The sequence below is a fragment of the Schistocerca nitens genome, chromosome 9, assembly GCF_023898315.1.
Source record: "Schistocerca nitens isolate TAMUIC-IGC-003100 chromosome 9, iqSchNite1.1, whole genome shotgun sequence".
Classification (NCBI taxonomy): domain Eukaryota; kingdom Metazoa; phylum Arthropoda; class Insecta; order Orthoptera; family Acrididae; genus Schistocerca; species Schistocerca nitens.
Genome location: NC_064622.1, coordinates 434,012,310 through 434,032,574, shown reverse-complemented (window position 1 = coordinate 434,032,574; position 20,265 = coordinate 434,012,310). Strand labels below are relative to the sequence as shown.

At 44.4% G+C, this 20,265-nt stretch overlaps 1 protein-coding gene across 1 annotated transcript in view; it reads left to right on the top strand.

Annotated features, from left to right (window-relative positions):
- Positions 1 to 423: 423 nt before the first annotated feature.
- LOC126202894 (scavenger receptor class B member 1) overlaps positions 424 to 20,265 on the top strand; it is a 750,245-nt gene continuing 730,403 nt past the window's right edge. Inside the window, exon 1 of the mRNA XM_049936968.1 lies at positions 424 to 460. The gene's annotated coding sequence lies outside the window, so the exon portion shown is untranslated. The remainder of the gene's footprint in view (positions 461 to 20,265) is intronic.

Sequence of the window (20,265 nt, the reverse complement as noted above, 5' to 3'; positions counted from 1 at the left end):
TCCTCATGTCAGCACGTTGTAGGTGTCGCCACCGGCGCCAACCTTGTGTGAATGCTCTGAAAAGCTAATCATTTGCATCACAGCATCTTCTTCCTGTCGGTTAAATTTCGCGTCTGTAGCACGTCATGTTCGTGGTGTAGCAATTTTAGGGGCCAGTAGTGTAAAACAGAAACCGAACGTAATGACAGAATTTTTCTTCGCTAGAGTGACAGTCCTCTTGCAGACGCAGTGATGCAGGAGGGGAGTGGCTAAGGAAGAGAGGGGTGTACGTCCGCAGCACTGTGGGCCGCGCTTCCCCCACCCCGCGGTAGACACCCCTCCCGGCGTCCACGCTGCTGCCGGTAGCCGCAGTCTTCAGCAGTGCGGTCAGCGGCACCTCCCGCCAGTGCACAAGCCGCGGCTTCCAAGGACGGCCAGAGACCAGGTACCAGCCGTCGGGCGGCGCAACAGACAGCAACAGGTGCGTGCGAGCGCTTCGCCTGCGCTGCTCAGCGGCTGGTGAACCCAGCGTCCGACCTCACCGTGCGAGTACCTTACTCTGCCATTACCGCGCCACCTGATCACCGTGCTTCATCTGTTTACGATTTGCCGGGGGAAGTATTACAACAGCTTACTGCAGAATTCGTACGAACGTCATGCGATTCCACTTCCGTCGATATCGCATCCACTGTTATTTGTACACAGAGTGATTCAACAGCCCCTATTGTCGTCTTTTTATGCAACCCGCAATGTTATATCTGACCTTCAAACACAACACGCGCGATTTGCTTATTCTCTCGTTCGCTACACGCCAACTGTTAGTCGTACAGATAAAATGGACAGGACCATTTTTGTGGGAAATTTAATGTTCGAAAATGTTTTCGCTGGAGGCCACGGGTTTCGAGTTATTCAGGAAAAACGCACAAAAGTGACCTTCAAATGCACCTCCACGCCCACACTCATCCCTCAGCTGCTTTTCTAGTACGCTGTTCGTGGCACTTACTCCCACCACTGTAAAATTTCCGACTACACGAACTATTCCAGATATCGACATTTTTTGGTATCTCTTGAGTTGTTTGATATGCCACCTGCATAGTCCGCTATTTCGTTAACATTATTAATTTAAACGTGACCGCAAGGGTAATGAAAGAAAAACGATTTTTGTAAACGTTGCACTAAAACTTAACTCTTAAAGCATAGTAACTTCATTGTCAGAACAACTGACGAGAGGAACGATGTAATTATTTATTTTATACTGTTAAAATTCGTAAAATTGTTAGGTTGGTAGGTAAAAATTTTCACAAACATAAATTTTACAATTGTAAGTGCTCGACTAAGCCGGTGACGTAATAAAACAGTAAACGCCGAATGTTGGAAATAATTCGTACAGTCGCAAATTTTTGTACAGTTATAGGAAGGAGTGCTACGGACGCCATACTAGAAATCGTGACAGGTGGAAGCTGAGTGTGGGAGTGAGGGTACGTTTGAAGGTCACTTTTGTGCGTTTTTCTTCAGTAACTCGAAAACTACAGCCTCTAGCAAAAACGTATCCCGTTACCATATCTAACTGCATTGATTTCCTACAAAGAAGGTCCTGTTCATTTTTTCGGTAGTTGTAATAGCTTGCGCTTAGCGAGTGGGAGAATAAAAAAAATTTGTGCGTGGTTTTCGAAGGCCATGTATAACATTTCGTGTTGTTTAAAACGGCAATGGCAGGCGCAGCTGAATCAACCTATTTATAAAAAGTTGCGCATGTGTTCCGAAGGCCGCATGGATCATTCGGAAGCAACCGGAGGTTACAGCATTGATGGTTACCTTTGGAACCTGACAGATCACTTGCATACCAAGGGAAAACAACGAAACGCTACCATAGGGTACGCAAACGTGAAGTCAGTGGTAGGGTGCAATTCTCAGAAAGTGCGGTGTATCAGTTTGGGAAAACTGCATCTACATTCCCCAAACCACGATACGGTGTGTGGTGGAGGGTACTTCTCGTACTACTGTATTGTCTCTCGCTCTGTCCCAGTAGCAAAATGTGCATGGTTTCCTGCTCACCTCCATCCACTGTTGACTACATTATTTGTGGTGTTAAAACTTAACAATATCTTAATTTTCTTATGTTTTCGTAATAGAGGCATATTAGAACGAGCAAGTGCAAGTACAAAAACAAAGTTTGTACTTAACTTCTACACTAAAGCGCCAAAGAAACTCGTATAGCCATACCTATTCATATCCAGAGATATGTAAACAGGTAGAATACTGCATTGCGGTCGGGAACACCTACATAAGACAACAAGCGTCTGGCGCAGTTGTTAGAGTGGTTACTGCTGCTACAATGACAGGTTATCAAGATTTATGTTTGTTTGAACGCGATCTTATAGTCGGCGCCCGATCTCCGAGGTAGCGATGGCGGTTTTCGCGTACCATAATTTCTCAAGTGTACCGTGAATATCTGGAATCCGGTGAAACATCAAATCTCCGACATCGCTGCGGACGGAAAAAGATACTGCAAGAAGGGACCAACGACAACTGAAGAGAATCGTTCAACGTGACAGCAGTGCAACCCTTGCGCAAATTGCTGCAAATTTCAATACTGAGCCATCAACAAGTGTCAGCGTGCGAACGATTCAACGAAACATCATCGATATGGGCTTTCGGAGACGAAGGCCCATTCGTGTACCATTGACGACTGCACGACACAAAGCTCTACGCCTCGTCTGGGCCCGTCAACACCGATATTGTACTGTTGGTGACTGGGAACAGGTTGCCTGGTCAGATGAGTCTCGTTTCAAATTGTATCGAACGGATCGACGTGTACGAGTATGGAGACAACCTCATGAATCCATGGACGTTGTATGCCAGCAGGGGACTATTCAAGCTGGTGCAGGGTCTGTAACGGTGTGAGGCGTGAGCAGTTCGAGTGATGTGGGACTCGTGATAAGTCTAGATACGACTCCGACAGGTGAAACGTACATAAGCATCCTATCTGGTCACCTGCACCCATTCATGTCCATTGCGCATTCCGACGGATTTGGGCAAATTCCAGCAGGACAATGCGACACCTCACACTCCAGAATTGCTACAGAGTGGCTCCAGGAACACTATTCTGAGTTTAAACACTTCCACTGGCCACCTAACTGCCCAGTATGAACATTATTGAGCATATCTGGGATGGCTTGCAACGTGCTGTTCAGAAGAGATCTTCAGCCCCTCATACTCTTGCGGATTTATGGGCAGCAAAGCAGGATCCATCTTGTCAGTTCCCTCCAGCACTACTTCAGCATTAGTCGAGTTCATGCCACGTTGTGTTGTGGCACTTCTGCGTTCTCGTGGGGGCCTACATGATATTAGGTAGGTGTACCAGTTTCTTTGGCTCTTCAGTGTAGTACTCGCTTGCTGAATCGTGAAGTTATTAGTTGGCACACTGTCCAGTTGTGTGGTCCATCTTCTTGCGAGACGAAGTCGAGTTTTAATTTTAAAATAAGAACTACGAAAAAATACAGATATTGCAGGCAAGTTTGTCTTGACATCCATTTTTAATAAACATTAGAAATTACACTTCTTCTTGACAGCACAAATCATGTTATAGCATGTACAAACCGACCATTTCTTAGTGCCACAATAGAACAGTGCAGTAATAAGAGTGATAAAACAACTTGTACTACAGAGATATAACAAAAATATCGACTTTTTACTCCCAGAGAAACTTATAAATGATTAATTGTTCACGTAAGAAATGTATCTTAAGTTATCTTTCAGAATATTTATGGAAACATTAAATACTTCCATAACAGTTTTACAGCTTTGACATACCTCGAAAATATAAAAATATTTATTTTTCTGAAGGATAATAAATTTTACGTTAAAATAAAATGTCGTGTGACTAGGACCTCCCGTCGGGTAGACCATTCGCCGGGTGTAAGTCTTTCGATTTGACGCCACTTCGGCGACTTTCGCGTCGATGGGGATGAAATGATGATGATTAGGACGACACAACACCCAATGCATGAGCGGAGAAAATCTCCTACCGAGACGGGAATCGAACCCGGGCCCTGAGAATTGACATTCTATCGCGCTGACCATTCAGCTACCGGGGGCGGACAATTTTATGTTAAATATAATGTTTAATTTGATGCTTATAAATTTATAAGACCATTTTAGTTATGTTGCCAAAATTATACTAAATGCAAAACTGCTATTTGTATTTTATTGGATTGTGTTGTAAATTTATCTGTGTATCAGATACTCGAGTATGTAACAAAGAAAGGCGAGTGACTAGTTCCAACACAGCGGGAAGAACAACTGTCAGTATGCCAATTTTTCTAATTTTCTCATCATGGTCATTTAGGCGAGACGTATGTGAGAGGAAATAGTAATATTTTGCACAACTATTCTTGGGGCGCACAACCTTGGAATTCTAAAAATAAACCCTGTCTATGATGCGCAACGTCTCTATGTCGTTGAGCTTCTCTCTGAGGCTGTCGCATTAACCAAACGAAGCAGTGACGTAGCGCGCCGGTCTTTGATGAGGTCACTTCTGTCCTCTATCCCCATCTGCATCTATGTCTACATGATTGCCCTGCAGTTCACAGTTAAGTGCCTGGCTCTGATTTGTCTTTATTTTATAATGATGATCATTTCTCCGTATGTAGGTGGGCGCCAACTATTTTCACGTTCTGAGGAGAAAGTTGGTGACTGAAATTTCAAGAGAAGGTCCAGCCGCAGCTGGAAACGCCCGTGTTTTATGGCAGCCGTATCCGTGGCACTCTCTCACTTATTTTGCGATGATACAGTACGAACTGCCGTTCTTTGAACTTTTCCGATGTCCACCGTCTATTGTATCTGATGCGTATCGCATTCTGCACAGCATTACTGCAGAAGAAGGCGGACAAGCGCAGCGTAAGCAGTCAACTAAAGAGTAGACCGGTTAGTGCAATCTGGTAAGGATCACAGACTGAAAAGCAGTACGGAAGTATCGGTTGAAAGAGCGATATTTCAAAGCCTCTTCTGTCGTGGATCAATAGTATTTCTTTAAGATTTTTTCAACGAAACTCAGCCTAATATATGCTTTCCTACAAAATGTTTTATGCGATCATTTAATGGATCTCTTCGCCTAGTTACGTTACATATTTACTTTCAGGGTCAACTGCCAGTTCCTGTATCAAACGATTATTATCTGTATATCTTGCTGCATTTCACAACTCTTCTGACGCTGCAACCTTCCTATAGAGAACAGCTTTGTCGGCGAATAGCCTCACGGAGCTTGCAGTGTTACCCATGAAATTGTAAATATACAGGGCGTACCAGGTGGAACGGCCAATGTTCATGGATATGACAGAAACCATCACTCCAAGCAGAAAAGTCTACTAAACATGGGCTTTGAAAAGTAGATCTAAAGAGTTTTAATTTGGTCAGTAAAAGAGATGTGTTTCACAGAGAAGTCGAAGAAGTTCTCGTAGCTCTCAAGATAAACATTTTAGAGCCGATGTTTACTAGACAATTTTTTGTTGTTTTTGTCTGTATTACCTCCTCCCAAAATACAGAAAACAAAGAGCTTGCACTAGAAGAGATGTCTTTCATGGAAGCGTGCTCATGTGTGCTCATCGCTCTTAAGGTGTGCATTTTAGAGCCCATGTTTACTGCACCTTTTGCTTCGAATGTTCGTTCCTGTCGTACCATGAATATTGAACATATCTTCCGAGACACTTTGTATATTGAAAACATTTACTATTTGAGGATATTCTCAAGCCTCACGGGAGACGTCGAAGGAATATACAGGGCGGTCCATTGATCGTGACCGGGCCAAATATCTCACAAAATAAGCGTCAAACGAAAAAGCTACAAAGAACGAAACTTGTCTAGCTTGAAGGGGGAAACCAGATGGCGCTATGGCTGACTCGCTAGATGGCGCTGCCATAGGACAAACGGATATCAACTGCGTTTTTTAAAATAGGAACCCCATTTTTATTTCATATTCGTGTAGTACATAAAGAAATATGAATGTTGGACCACTTTTTTCGCTTTGTGATAGATGGCGCTGTAATAGTCACAAACATATGGCTCACAATTTTAGACGAACAGTTGGTAACAGGTAGCTTTTTAAATTAAAATAGAGAACGTAGGTACTTTTGAACATTTTATTTCCGTTGTTCCAATGTGATACCTGTACGTTTGTGAACTTATCATTTGTGAGAAGGCATGCTCTTACAGCGTGATTACCTGTAAATACCACATTAATGCAATAAATGCTCAACCTCAATGCATTTGGCAATACGTGTAACGACATTCCTCTCAACAGCGAGTAGTTCGCCTTCCGTAATGTTCGCACATGCATTGACAATGCGCTGGCGCATGTTGTCAGGCGTTGTCGGTGGATCACGATAGCAAATATACTTCAACTTTCCCCATAGAAAGAAATCCGAGGACGTCAAGTCCGGTGAACGTGGGGGCCATGGTATGGGGCTTCGACGAACAATCCATCTGTCATGAAATATGCTATTCAATACCGCTATGTGCCGGACATCCATCACGTTGCAAGTACAGTACATCGCCATTCTGTCATGCAGTGAAACATCTTGCAGTAACATCGGTAGAACATTACGAAGGAAATCAGCATACATTGCACCATTTAGATTGCCATCGATAAAATGGGGCCAGTTATCCTTCCTCCAATAATGCCGCATCATACATTAACACGCCAAGGTCGCTGATGTTCCACTTGTCGCAGCCATCGTGGATTTTCCGTTGCCCAATACTGCATATCATGCCTGTTTACGATACCGCTGTTGGTGAATGGCGCTTCGTCGCTAAATAGAACACTTGCAAAAAATCTGTCATCGTCCCGTAATTTCTCTTGTGCCCAGTGGCAGAACTGTACACGACGTTCAAAGTCGTCGCCATGCAATTCCTGGTGCATAGAAATATGGTACGGGTGCAATCGATGTTGATGTAGCATTCTCAACACCGACGTTTTTGAGATTTCCGAGTCTCGCGCAATTTGTCTGCTACTGATGTGCGGATTAGCCGCGACAGCAGCTAAAACACCTACTTGGGCATCATCATTTGTTGCAGGTCGTGGTTGACGTTTCACATGTGGCTGAACACTTCCTGTTTCCTTAAATAACGTAACTATTCGGCGAACGGTCCGGACACTTGGCTGATGTCGTCCAGGATACCGAGCAGCATACATAGCACACGTCCGTTGGGCATTTTGATCACAATAGCCATACTTCAACACGATATCGACCTTTTCCGCAATTGGTAAACGGTCCAAGGAAATACCGTCCGCACTGGCGGAAAGTTACGTGATACCACGTACTTATACGTTTGTGACTATTATAGCGCCATCTATCACAAAGCGAAAAAAGTTGTCCAACTAAAACAATCAAATTTCTTTACGTACTGCACGAATGTGTAATAAAAATGGGGGCTCCTATTAAAAAAAAAACGCAGTTGATATCCATTTGACCTATGGCAGCGCCATCTAGCGATTTCGCCCTTCAAGCTAGACGAGTTTCGTTCTTTATAGTTTTTTCGTTTGATGCTTATTTCGTGAGATATTTGCCCCGGTCACTATCAATGGATCACCCTGTATCAGTACGTAGTTTACACCATAAGAGGTTGGTATCATCACACTGTTGTGTAACTGAGATTCTCTGGGAGCATGAACTTGTTGGTATGTCTAGAGAATCAATATTCGAGGTACAGCAGGGTACACATTATCTCTGTCATATATTTAGTGCAGGAATCGTATGTTAGATTGTATACAGGTAATAATTTTTTCCTCCATAAGTGTGTGAATGGATTACGACAGGGACTGTCTAATATACAGGGTGTTACAAAAACGTACGGCCAAACTTTCAGGAAACATTCCTCACACACAAAGAAAGAAAATATGTTATATGGACATGTGTCCGGAAACGCTTACTTTCCATGTTAGAGCTCATTTTATTACTTCTCTTCAAATCACATTAATCATGGAATGGAAACACACTGTCCGCAGCTCGTGGTCGTGCGGTAGCGTTCTCGCTTCCCGCGCCCGGGTTCCCGGGTTCGATTCCCGGCGGGGTCAGGGATTTTCTCTGCCTCGTGATGACTGGGTGTTGTGTGATGTCCTTAGGTTAGTTAGGTTTAAGTAGTTCTAAGTTCTAGGGGGCTGATGACCATAAATGTTAAGTCCCATAGTGCTCAGAGCCATTTGAACCATTTTTTTTGGAAACACACAGCAACAGAACGTACCAGCGTGACTTCAAACACTTTGTTACAGGAAATGTTCAAAATATCCTCCGTTAGCGAGGATACATGCATCCACCCTCCGTCGCATGGAATCCCTGATGCGCTGATGCAGCCCTGGAGAATGGCGTATTGTATCACAGCCGTCCACAATACGAGCACGAAGAGACTCTACATTTGGTACCGGGGTTGCGTAGACAAGAGCTTTCAAATGCCCCCATAAATGAAAGTCAAGAGGGTTGAGGTCAGGAGAGCGTGGAGGCCACGGGTCCGCCTCTACCAATCCATAGGTCACCGAATCTGTTGTTGAGAAGCGTACGAACACTTCGACTGAAATGTGCAGGAGCTCCATCGTGCATGAACCACATGTTGTGTCGTACTTGTAAACGCACATGTTCTAGCAGCACAGGTAGAGTATCCAGTATGAAATCATGGCGGTGAATCGAGGAAGTACAGTACATACTGACGAAACTAAAATGAGCTCTAACATGGAAATTAAGTGTTTTCGGACACATGTCCACATAACATCTTTTCTTTATTTGTGTGTGAGGAATGTTTCCTGAAAGTTTGGCCGTACCTTTTTGTAACACCCTGTAGGTAGAATATACTACCCACTATTCACACTACAACTTGACAATCCTCAAGAATGTGAATACTTCGGCGGATAATAAATTCTCAGATCATTACTTGATTTGTTTTTATTATGAATAGCCCTTTAGAACTATGCCGGAAAAGTCACCGCCAACTTCAAGGCACTTTACAGCTCTTGTAAGGTGATGCCATGTTGTTAATCGTGGTTAGCGACTCCAGTCCTCGTGAGCAAGAGTACTGAATGATGCCTGGTAACAATTAGTTCCTTGTGTGTAATACTGGTCTTAGTCTTCGGTCTTGAACCAGTCCACTGGGAATATCGTAGTGGAGGAAGGCCGTGTGGCGTCGGCGGCCACGCCCAGCTTAGGTTTCATTGGGGAACTGCATCACTGGTTTCGATCCCGCTGTCCTTCCCTTCCTGCCCTTGCTGCCTGAGAATCAGCCGGCACGTACTCCGGCAACAGAGTCTGTGGAGTTTTCGTATACTCTGCTCCATGTAGATGGTCGTCTGAGCGGTCTAAGGCGCTGCAGTCATGGACTGTGCGGCTGGTCCCGACGGAGGTTCGAGTCCTCCCTAGGGCATGGGTGTGTGTGTTTGTCCTTCGGATGATTTAGGTTAAGTAGTGTGCAAGCTTAGGGACTGATGACCTTAGCAGTTAAGTCCCATAAGATTTCACACCCTTTTTTTTTTATCGTCATCTACACCAATCGGATCAATAAACCGTCGCTTATTCCGATCCTTTTCTTTGAGTGAAAAGGAAACCTTATATGATTTTTCCTTCGCTGCTTGCATAACATGACGATGATATTAACAGGAAACACTTTCCTAATGTTCTGCAAAATCACATTAATTTGTTCACGAATTGGCTTTCAGCGTCTTAGGCCAGTGTCAGATGACAGCTGTATGTCTCAAACGCGGATAAAAAATGACATATGACTTACACAGATAATACTTATACAGAAGATACAAAAAGTACCGAAAATGGTGACTTGTAGAGTATTTAGAAATGAAAGTATTACATTTTATGTTTCGGAGAAACTCTAAGAACAACTGAAAAAAAAACCGGGCAAGCGAGCGTAGGACTCGTGCTTTGAAGGTTCTGTAGAAACTTAATTATCTATATAGATAGTTCTTATACACGTCTTGATAAGTGAGTTCGCGAGTATCAAATTACGTGACATAAATGACCGTTTCTTTTACTGCATTGACGTAGAAGCTTAAACGTTATAACCACCAAGAGTCCGTAGAAAATATTTGACGTATATTTCAACTTAATACCTCTACTCATCTCTTGAGAAAAAGGGGATCTTAAGAGACGTACAAACAGACGGACCACCAAGTGATCCTATAAGGCAGTTGCTCGTCAAGCTTTTTTCGCCGGCCGGTGTGGCCGAGCGGTTCTAGGCGCTTCAGTCTGGAACCGGGCGACCGCTACGGTCGCAGGTTCGAATCCTGCCTCGGGCATGGATGTGTGTGATGTCCTTAGCTTAGTTAGGTTTAAGTAGTTCTAAGTTCTACTGGCTGATGATCACAGATGTTAAGTCCCATAGTGCTCAGAGCCATTTGAACCAAACTTTTTTCCTCAGGAGCCAAGACTGACATTATGGGACGTCACTTCGGCCCGCATATGTATCGATCTTGTTGTTAATTACTAACCTATATAAATTAGGGTGTTGTGAGCCACCAGTAGACTAGCTACAGTAAAGGTACAATAAGCTGGTAGCCGGCCCCTGACTATCGATCGTCGAAAGTCGGCATCATTCGGAACACGTCGCGTCGGCTGTTCTCTGTTTCAGACTGCTGCCACCCTCAACAACACCAAAGTTATGACACTGTAATTGCGTGACGATGTGTTGTTATGTTGTCTGTGTAAATGGATGATTCATTGATTAGTAGTAGTAGTAATTTAAAGTTGAATAACAAGTACACGGTTTTTGTTATACTCATTTTTGTTTATTTCGAGCTAGTTTTCGGCTTATTAGGCCATCTTCACTTCTTTCCTGAAGATGGCCTAATAAGCTGAACACTAGTTCGAAATAAACAAAAACGAGTAGAACAAAAACAGTGTACTTGTTACTCAATCTTAGATATGGAACTGTTCTACTCTGACACTCCACTCCTTTTCTTTACCGTCAGACATCAGCAACAACACCCTGGGAGTGCGTTAGCGTCTATAGAATAAATGACTGGGGTAAGAAGAGCACAAAGGTGTTTAACTGTACACAAATTGTTTTTAATTCAGGATTATTGTCAAAGGAATACACGAATTTACGTAGGTTGTAACATGACAATGTTAGGACAGTTGTAAAGATAACGCCTTTGGTCCTGTTTAATTAAAATCACTTGAACACAACAATATCAAATTTTAACCACAAGGTTCTCTACAAAATTATTCTTACTACTACATCGTGAAGTTGGCCAGTATTACGACAAATCACCCGATTCCTGTTCTAAGCTCAGTACTATTTAGGATGGCAATCAAGTCTACGGAGGATGGTTAGTTTTTGTGACAAGCTGAGCAAAAGATTACTCAAGGTTGCTCAAGTTCACAGTGGACACAAGCTGGTGAACCAACAAGTTTACGCCTCTGCTAGCGGTATTTACCTTAGCTGCGATGAGCTGTTGGCTGCATGGCTGCTCTCGTCTTCTGAAAGTCCTATAGAAGCTAATCAAAATCTTTGCTGATTTTATCAGCAGAAACTGTCCTATGTTTCTCGTTAGGTGAGAAAACAGGCACTCATCCCTAGTCTTGAAATGTGGCGATGTGCGCGTGCGTGGATGAAGCAGCGTGCATATTGCAGTGCCCTCTCAGTTCTCACAAGAACAATTAACTACACACCGAGCGGGGTGGCGCAGTGGTTCGACACTGGACTCGCATTCGGGAGGACGACGGTTCCATCCCACGTCCGGCCATCCTGATTTAGGTTTTCCGTGATTTCCCTAAATCGCTCCAGGCAAATGCCGGGATGGTTCCTTTCAAAGGGCACGGCCGACTTCCTTCCCTAATCCGATGAGACCGATGACCTCGCTGTCTGGTCTCCTTCCCCAAACCAACCAACCAACCAATTAACTACATGGCTGTTTCTTTTCTCCGCTGTTGGAGCTCAACGACGCTACAGCCAATATCTAGCTGACTGTCAGCCGAAGTCAACGCAGTGTTCACAAAAAATTTCTCCTTACCGTCGTACAGAGCGTCAGTCAGGCGCCGTGTTCTGCACTTGACGCTGGTTCAGTCCCCGACATTTTCGGTCTTGTGTCTCTCGTAGCAAAGCTGTCCCCCACCTGGGTCTTTTTGTGCTCCACATCATGGCTTTTTCTAACCAATAGTCCGCCCCCGGTAGCTGAGTGGTCAGCGCGACAGACTGTCAATCCAAAGGGCCAGGGTTCGATTCTCGGCTGCGTCGGAGATTTTCTCCGCTCAGGGACTGGGTGTTGTGTTGTCCTAATCATCATCATTTCATCCCCATCGACACGCAAGTCGCCGAAGTGGCGTCAAATCGAAAGACTTGCACCAGGCGAACGGTCTACCCGACGGGAGGCCCTCGTCACACGACATCTCTCTCTCTAACCAATAGGGGGCTCCTTTCATTTTGTGGAAACTATCTCTGCCAATCGCAAAGGGTCTAATATCGAAATTTCGGCACTTTACTCCTTCCTAGTTCGTTTCAGCCAATCGGTCATTTTGTGCCCGCTTCAGACACCTAAAAGTTACATGCGTATATCACCTGCGTATCACGAGCCGTTCACGTGATCAGCTGCGTCGCTGGTCTGTTTGTATCCATCTGGAAATTCCCCAACACAGTTTTCTATAGATTCTCTCCATACCACGCCGCTGGTTCGCTACTTGCCCTCTTTGATGAGTCACCCAGCACATTTTCGCCGAAGTATGTCAGGTGAGATATTCACCTTCCTGTTATGATGTGTAAAATCTCTCATGTACTGTGCGAAATTGACGTTCATTTAATCTGCCACCTTAGACTACCAAAAGTAACCAAAGAATCCATAAATAAGAATAACAGTAATTGTACTTATCTTTATGCAGTATGGGACACGATCACAATTGTTTGTTAAATTTTTTGAATGCAATTTTTTCTACTCATTGCTTACAGGCTTAAATTGTGACAAGTGAGAGTTCACTCTCACTTGTCACATACACAATATGTGATCAAAAGTATCCAGACACCTGTCTGAAAAAGTTTGTGGCGCCCTCCAACAGTAATGGTGGAATTCAATATTGCGTTGGCCCACGCTTAGCCTTGATGACAGCTTCCACTGACAGGCATATGTTCAATCAGGTGCAGGAAGGTTTCTTTGGGAATGGTAGCCCATTCTTTGCAGAGTGCTGCACTGAGGAGATGTATCGATGTCAGTCGGTGAGACCTGACACGAAGTCGGCGTTCCCAACCATCCCAAAGGTGTCCTGTAGGATTCAGGTCTGGACTATGTGCAGGCCAGTCCATTACAGGGATGTTATTGTCGTGTAACCACTCCGCCACAGGCTGTGCATTATGAATAGGTGCTCGATCGTGTTGAAAGATGCAATCGCCATCCCCGAATTGCTCTTCAACAGTGGGGAGCAAGAAGGTGCGTAAAATATGAACGTAAGCCTGTGCTGTGATAGTGTCACGCAAAACAACAAGGGATGCAAGCCCCCTCCATAACAACACCGCCTCTGAATTTTACTCTTGGCTCTACACACGCTGGTAGATGACGTTCACTGGGCATTCGCCATATCCTGCCATCGGATCGCTACATTGTGTACCGTGATTCGTCACTCTACACAAAGTTTTTCCTCAGCTCAATGGTCCAATGTTTACGCTCCTTACATCAAGCTAGGCGTCGTTTGGCATTTACTAGCGTGATGTGTGGCTTATGAGCAGCCGCTCGACCACGAAATCCAAGTTTTCTCACCTCCCGCATAACTGTCATCGTACTTGCAGTTGATCCTGATGCAGTTTGGAATTCCTGTGTGATGTCTGGATAGATACACATAACGACCCTCTTCAACTGTCGGCGGTCTCTGTCAGTCAACAGACGAGGTTGGCCTGTAGGCGTTTGTGCTGTATGTATCCCTTCACGGTTCCACTTCACTATCACATCGGAAACAGTGGACCTAGGGATGTTTAGCAAGTGTGGAAATCTCGTGTATAGACGTATGACACAAGTGACACCCAATCACCTGACCACGTTCGAAGTCCGTGAGTTCCGCGGAGTAGCCCATTCTGCTCTCACGATGTCTAATGACTACTGAGGTCGTTGATATGGAGTACCTGGCACTAGGTGGCAGCACAGTGCACCTAATATGAAAAACGTATGTTTTTGGAGTGTCCGGATACTTTTGATCACATAGTGTATGTATTGCATTTGAAGATGACCATCTCTGTAATACATAATCATGAATCCATGTGACCTTCTGTAAAAATTGATGCCGTAGCAGCTGATCTATACGAGCCGCGCACTCCCGCGACTTGTCAGCACTGGAAGACAAGCAATGAACCTTTCCCCCTCTCACACCCTGTAACCTCGCAATGGCCGCACTTCTTACCACTCTTCCCCTGAGGTAAGCGGTCAACTTAGCTCAAGGCCGAATTCACGAAAGCCATTAAAATTAAGCATATCTTAAAATATTACTGTCTCTATAAGTTTTTCTATTTCTTACCGAGCAGGAAAACTACACTAGCGTTAGTTGACATTTTTTGATTTTTCTTTTAGTTTCTAAATACATATTATTATAAAATATGGCTGAGAACTGCGGCCTGGATGAATACATGATTCGTGCCGCATGCAGCCGCGGGCCGCAGTTTGGCGACCACTGCTGCAAGGGTTCAGTTTTTCACAAGTATGGAAGGGAACCAAAAAAGAACAAATAAAGTTTTTATGTGGAGTTCTGTTTAACAATAGATGAAAAATAAAGTTGAATTTGCAATTGGAAGCTGATATTTATATAACACTTCTGTCCAGGCTTGCAGTTCTCCACGTGGGGCCAGATTCATCTCTTACGTATCTCGTAAAGTGGGACGGTTTTCCACTTACTGCCGTTTAATCTATATGACCGCCGTTTTCTAACCTGTTTATGCTACTGGTTCTCTCTTGTTCAGGACGAAGAGAGGTATGACAATAATTTCTAATGGTTCGTTTGTGTTTTACTTCGCAACATAACAAAAGGGTATAATCGTCGCTTTCACAGAATTACATTACAAAACCGCTGGTCGTTTGTGGTTCAACATTATGAGTAAAGAAAATGTACATGTAGATGCAGGATCATTCAGCTCTGTTAAAGGAAATGTGTTCTTAGATAAAGCAGAGACTGAAAAAAAATCTTTTATTGACCATGCGCCTTAGGCCTTAATTTGACAATGAAATATCTAAGAAAGTACGTCTGGAGTATGGCACTGTGGTTTATGGCCTGTGGAAGTACTGAAAGAGACTGAGTCTAAGCGATTCATGATAAGATAACAAATGAGGAGATTATCCGCTGAATACATCTACATGTATATCATACTCCACCAGCCACTTAATGGTGTGTGGCAGAGGGTACTTCATCTACATCTACATGGATACTCTGCAAATTACATTTAAGTGCCTGGGAGAGGGTTCATCGAACCACCTACACAATTCTCTATTATTCCAATCTCATATAGCGCGCGGAAAGAATGAACACCTATATCTTTCCGTACGAGCTCTGATTTCCCTTATTTAACGTGGTGATCGTTCCGCCCTATGTAGGTCGGTGTCAACAAAATATTTTCGCATTCGGAGGAGAGAGTTGGTGATTGGAATTTCGTGAGAAGATTCTGTCGCAACGAAAAACGCCTTTCTTTTAATGATTTCCAGCCCAAATCCTGTATCATTTCTGTTACACTCTCTCCCACATTTCGCGATAATACAAAACGTGCTGCCTTTCTTTGAACTTTTTCGATCTACTCCGTCAGTCCTACCTGGTAAGGATCCCACACCGCGCAGCAGTATTCTAAAAGAGGACGCACAAGCGTAGTGTAGGCAGTCTCCTTAGTAGGTCTGTTACATTTTCTAAGTGCCACTAAACGCAGCCTTTGGTTAGCCTTCCCCACAACATTTTCTATGTGTTCTTTCCAATTTAAGTTGTTCGTAATTGTAATACCTAGGTATTTAGTTGAATTTACGGCTTTTAGATTAGATTGATTTATCGTGTACTTGTGGTACCACTAACTGATTCCCTCTACCTTGTCTTACGAATGGCGTGTGGGAAGAATGATTGCCGGTAAGCCTCTATATTAGCTCTAATTTCTCGCATTTTCCCGTTGTGGTCATTTCGCGAGATGTATGTGGGAGGAAGTAATATGGCGTCCCAACCTTCGCAGAAAGTCGTCTCTTGACATTTCAGCAGCAAACGTTCCCGTGATGCATGTTGATTTTTATGGAGGAGATTTTCGTTCTTCATAAACGTCATAATTGGTAGCATAAAACACATTCCATAATTCTACAACAGATTGACGTCAGTGATATAGGTCTATACTTGTACGAATCTGTTCTGTGGGCCTTCTTGACCAAGGGTGTGGTGCTAGGCCATGTGTTAAGACATCAGCGAATCTGCACCTCTTTTTATATCCGTACTCTGCAAACCACAATGAAGTGCATGGCAGCGTTACCACATGTCTGAGTTTCTTAAGGAGCGCGGAAAGAATGACTGCCTCAGCAGTATATCCTTGGATTATTCACTCATGTGGGACGTTCCGAAAACAAGATTCGTCACTGTTTTGAAAGGGAGGATGATACATCAGGTGACACAAACAAACGCCGTTGCTGGTTCAACGACGGAAGGGTCATCAGTGGGGGAGGAATGACGCATGCGCAGAGCGCCAAAGAAGAGGGAGTGGCAGCAGACCGGCGTGCCCGAGGTTATTCGAGTACAAATCATGATAGCAGACGGACAGTGGAAATTCGAGCTATTATCCAGTATGAATGGGCACATGTCTGTCAACTGTCGAAGCCTACAGACCAGTACGCTTAAAAGGTCATGGCTTGACAAATTGTTGGTCGCTGTCGTGTATGTTCAGAGAAGAAAGGCAGTGTAGAGGATGAAGTGGGCGTCTCTTCACCCCCAGGAATGAAAAGAAGATTGCTAGAGTACAGTACACGGTGTTGGCGGACAGGAGAATTACGGTGTCAAACGTGACGTCCACACTGCCTATTGGCCGTGCCCGGGCCCGTCACGGGCTCCGCGATGTGTTGGGTTACCAAAAGGTATCTACAAGAAGCGTGCTGAGGAACCTGACCCCTGATTACAAGAGCGCAAGAACGGGATTCGGCTGGATCACTTTGTGCTGTACACGCGAGAGAGGGAAATGAGTGCTTGTTCAGAAACATAACAGGCGATGAGAGATGGGTGCACCACTTCACTCCAGAAACCAAGGCCGCCTCATTTACATGGAGTTCCAAACCAATGCTGAGGTGGAGCAGGCTGTGCGACAAATTCGCTGAGTTTTACAAGAGTGGTTTCTTCAAACTGATTTCACACTACGACAAATGTCTCAATGTCGGTGGCGACTTCGTCAAAAAATAGTGCATGGTGTACAGTTCACGATGCAATGGTGTACTTGTTTTTCGTAACAAAGGTTCCGTGTGAAAAACAATGACGAAATTTACTTTCACAATTTCCCCCGTAGCACTGCACCCTTAAAGTTTGTAGATAGGCTTTTGAAGTATAAGTGGTTTCTATCTTCAAGCTTTTGCCGGATGCTTTCGTGACTGAAACGGAACTTTGAGCCGCCCTTCTCTGTATATCTTCAATGTTCCCTGACGGTCCTATACGCTGTGAGTCTCACACATTTCAACAATATTCTAACATGGCGCGCACAAGCGATTTATAAGTAGTCTCCTTTGTAGAGTGAGTGCGTTTTCCCAGTATCCTGCGGCAGAGAAGAGACTTTTCTCTAGCCTAACGCAAGGCGCGCAGTGGCAACGACTTCCTGGGAGAGAGAGAGTGTCCTAGTAAAATAAAATTTGCATTTTTGATGACAGGCTCAGATTTTACGCAAATTTACGAGTCATTTGATATACGTCATGGGTTGCTCCGAATAAAATCCCTAATGTCGATGGAATTAATATCTAAGTAGATGGGGTCAAACTAATTTTCCCCGATATCGCCGTAGGATTGCCTAATCAAAGGACTGTTGTATCGTGGTGGCGGAGGAGTTTTTCGAGCCTTGTTTGAAGCTACACTGCTGGCCATTAAAATTGCTACACCCGGAAGAGATGATAAACGGGTATTCATTGGACAAATATATTATACTAGAACTGACATGTGATTACATTTTCACGCAATTTGGGTGCATAGATCCTGAGAAATCAGTGCCCAGAACAACAACCTCTGGCCGTAATAACGGCCTTGATACGCCTGGGCATTGAGTCAAACACCGCTTGGATAGCGTGAACAGGTACAGCTGCCCATGCAGCTTCAACACGATACCACAGTTCATCAAGAGTTGTAACTGGCGTATTGTGACGAGCCAGTTGCTCGGCCACCATTGACCAGACGTTTTCAATTGGTGAGAGATCTGGAGAATGTGCTGGCCAGGGCAGCAGTCGAACATTTTACGTATCCAGAAAGACCCGTACAGGACCTGCAACATGCGGTCGTGCATTATCCTGCTGAAATGTAGGGTTTCGCAGGGATCGAATGAAGGATAGAGCCACGGATCGTAACACATCTGAAATGTAACGTCCACTGTTCAAAGTGCCGTTATTGCGAACAAGAGGTGACCGAGACGTGTAACCAATGGCACCCCGTACCATGACGCCGGGTGATACGCCAGTATGGCGATGACGAATACACGCTTCCAATGTGCGTTCACCCCGATGTCGCAGAACACAGATGCGACCATCATGATGCTGTAAACAGAACCTGGATTCATCAAAAAAAAATTACGTTTTGCCATTCGTGCACCCAGGTTCGTCGTTGAGTACACCATCACAGGCGCTCCTGTCTGGTCTGAGCACTATGGGACTTAACATCTGTGGTCATCAGTCCCCTAGAACTTAGAACTACTTAAACCTAACCAACCTAAGGACATCACACACATCCATGCCCGAGGCATGATTCGAACCTGCGACCGTAGCGGTCACGCGGTTCCAGACTGAAGGGCCTAGAACCGCACGGCCACAACGGCCGGCGCTCCTGCCTGTGACGCAGCGTCAAGGGTATGCTCAACCATGATCTCCGAGCTGATAGTCCATGCTGCTGCAAACATCGTCTAACTGTTCGTGCAGATGGTTGTTGTCTTGCAAATGTCCAGATCTGTTGACTCATGGATCGAGACGTGGCTGCACGATCCGTTACAGCCAAGCGGATAAGATGCCTGTCATCTCGACTGCTAGTGATACGAGGCCGTTGGGATCCAGCACGGCGTTCCGTATTACGCTCCTGAACCCACCGATTCCATATTCTGTCAACAGTCATTGGTCTCGACCAACGCGAGCAGCAGTGTCGCGATACGATAAACCGCAATCGCGATAGGCTACAATCCGACCTTGATGGTACGCATTTCTCCTCCTTACACGAGGCATCACAGCAACGTTTCACCAGGCAACGCCGGTCAACTGCTGTTTGTGTATGCGAAATTGGTTGGAAACTTTCCTCATGTGAGCACGTTGTAGGTGTCGCCACCGGCGCCAACCTTGTGTGAATGCTCTGAAAAGCTAATCATTTGCATATCACAGCATCTTCTTCCTGTCTGTTAAATTTCGCCTCTGTAGCACGTCATCTTCGTGGTGTGGCAACTTTAATTGCCAGTAGTATGTAACGGTAATAATTCCGCAATACCATCTTGTCTGTCTGTCTTTGAACACGCTAATCTCCAGAATCACTAAGCTAATTTTCATGGGGTTGTAGCAAATAACCTGAGCATAGTTTGGGGCAACGTATAGGCTATAGCCCACCAAAATCGGATCACGAAAAAAAGCTATCATGATTTAAATTTAACTAAAACATTGTTGTCTGTCTACCTGAACACACTAATCTCCAAACTACTAGACGGATTTTTATGCGGTTTTCACTGCTAACTTCAGCGCACCTAGGGGCACCGTATAGACTAATTTCAACGAAATCAGGTCACGAAAAAATGTATTCATACATATTATAAAAATATACGTATGTTCCAGATCTGTTCCAACACACAACTGTACTGAGTTCAACCGAACTTGGTACACATACCACTTACTGTTTGAAAAGAATCGCTGTGGGGTGAGAACCACATACCTATGAAAGGGTGGAGGTGAAAAACAAGTGTAGGCTATATGGCGAGAAAACCCATAATTTTTCATCCTGTATTTTAGAATATGAGCACTTAGTGACAGGCAACAAACTTTAAACATAATTTCAAAGCTCTACGAGACTTTTTTCTCGCAAAATGATGAAAAGAAAAAAAGTTTTTCGCTTACTACATTTTGGATGTTCACTTTCACATCAGGTATGACGTTTTAAT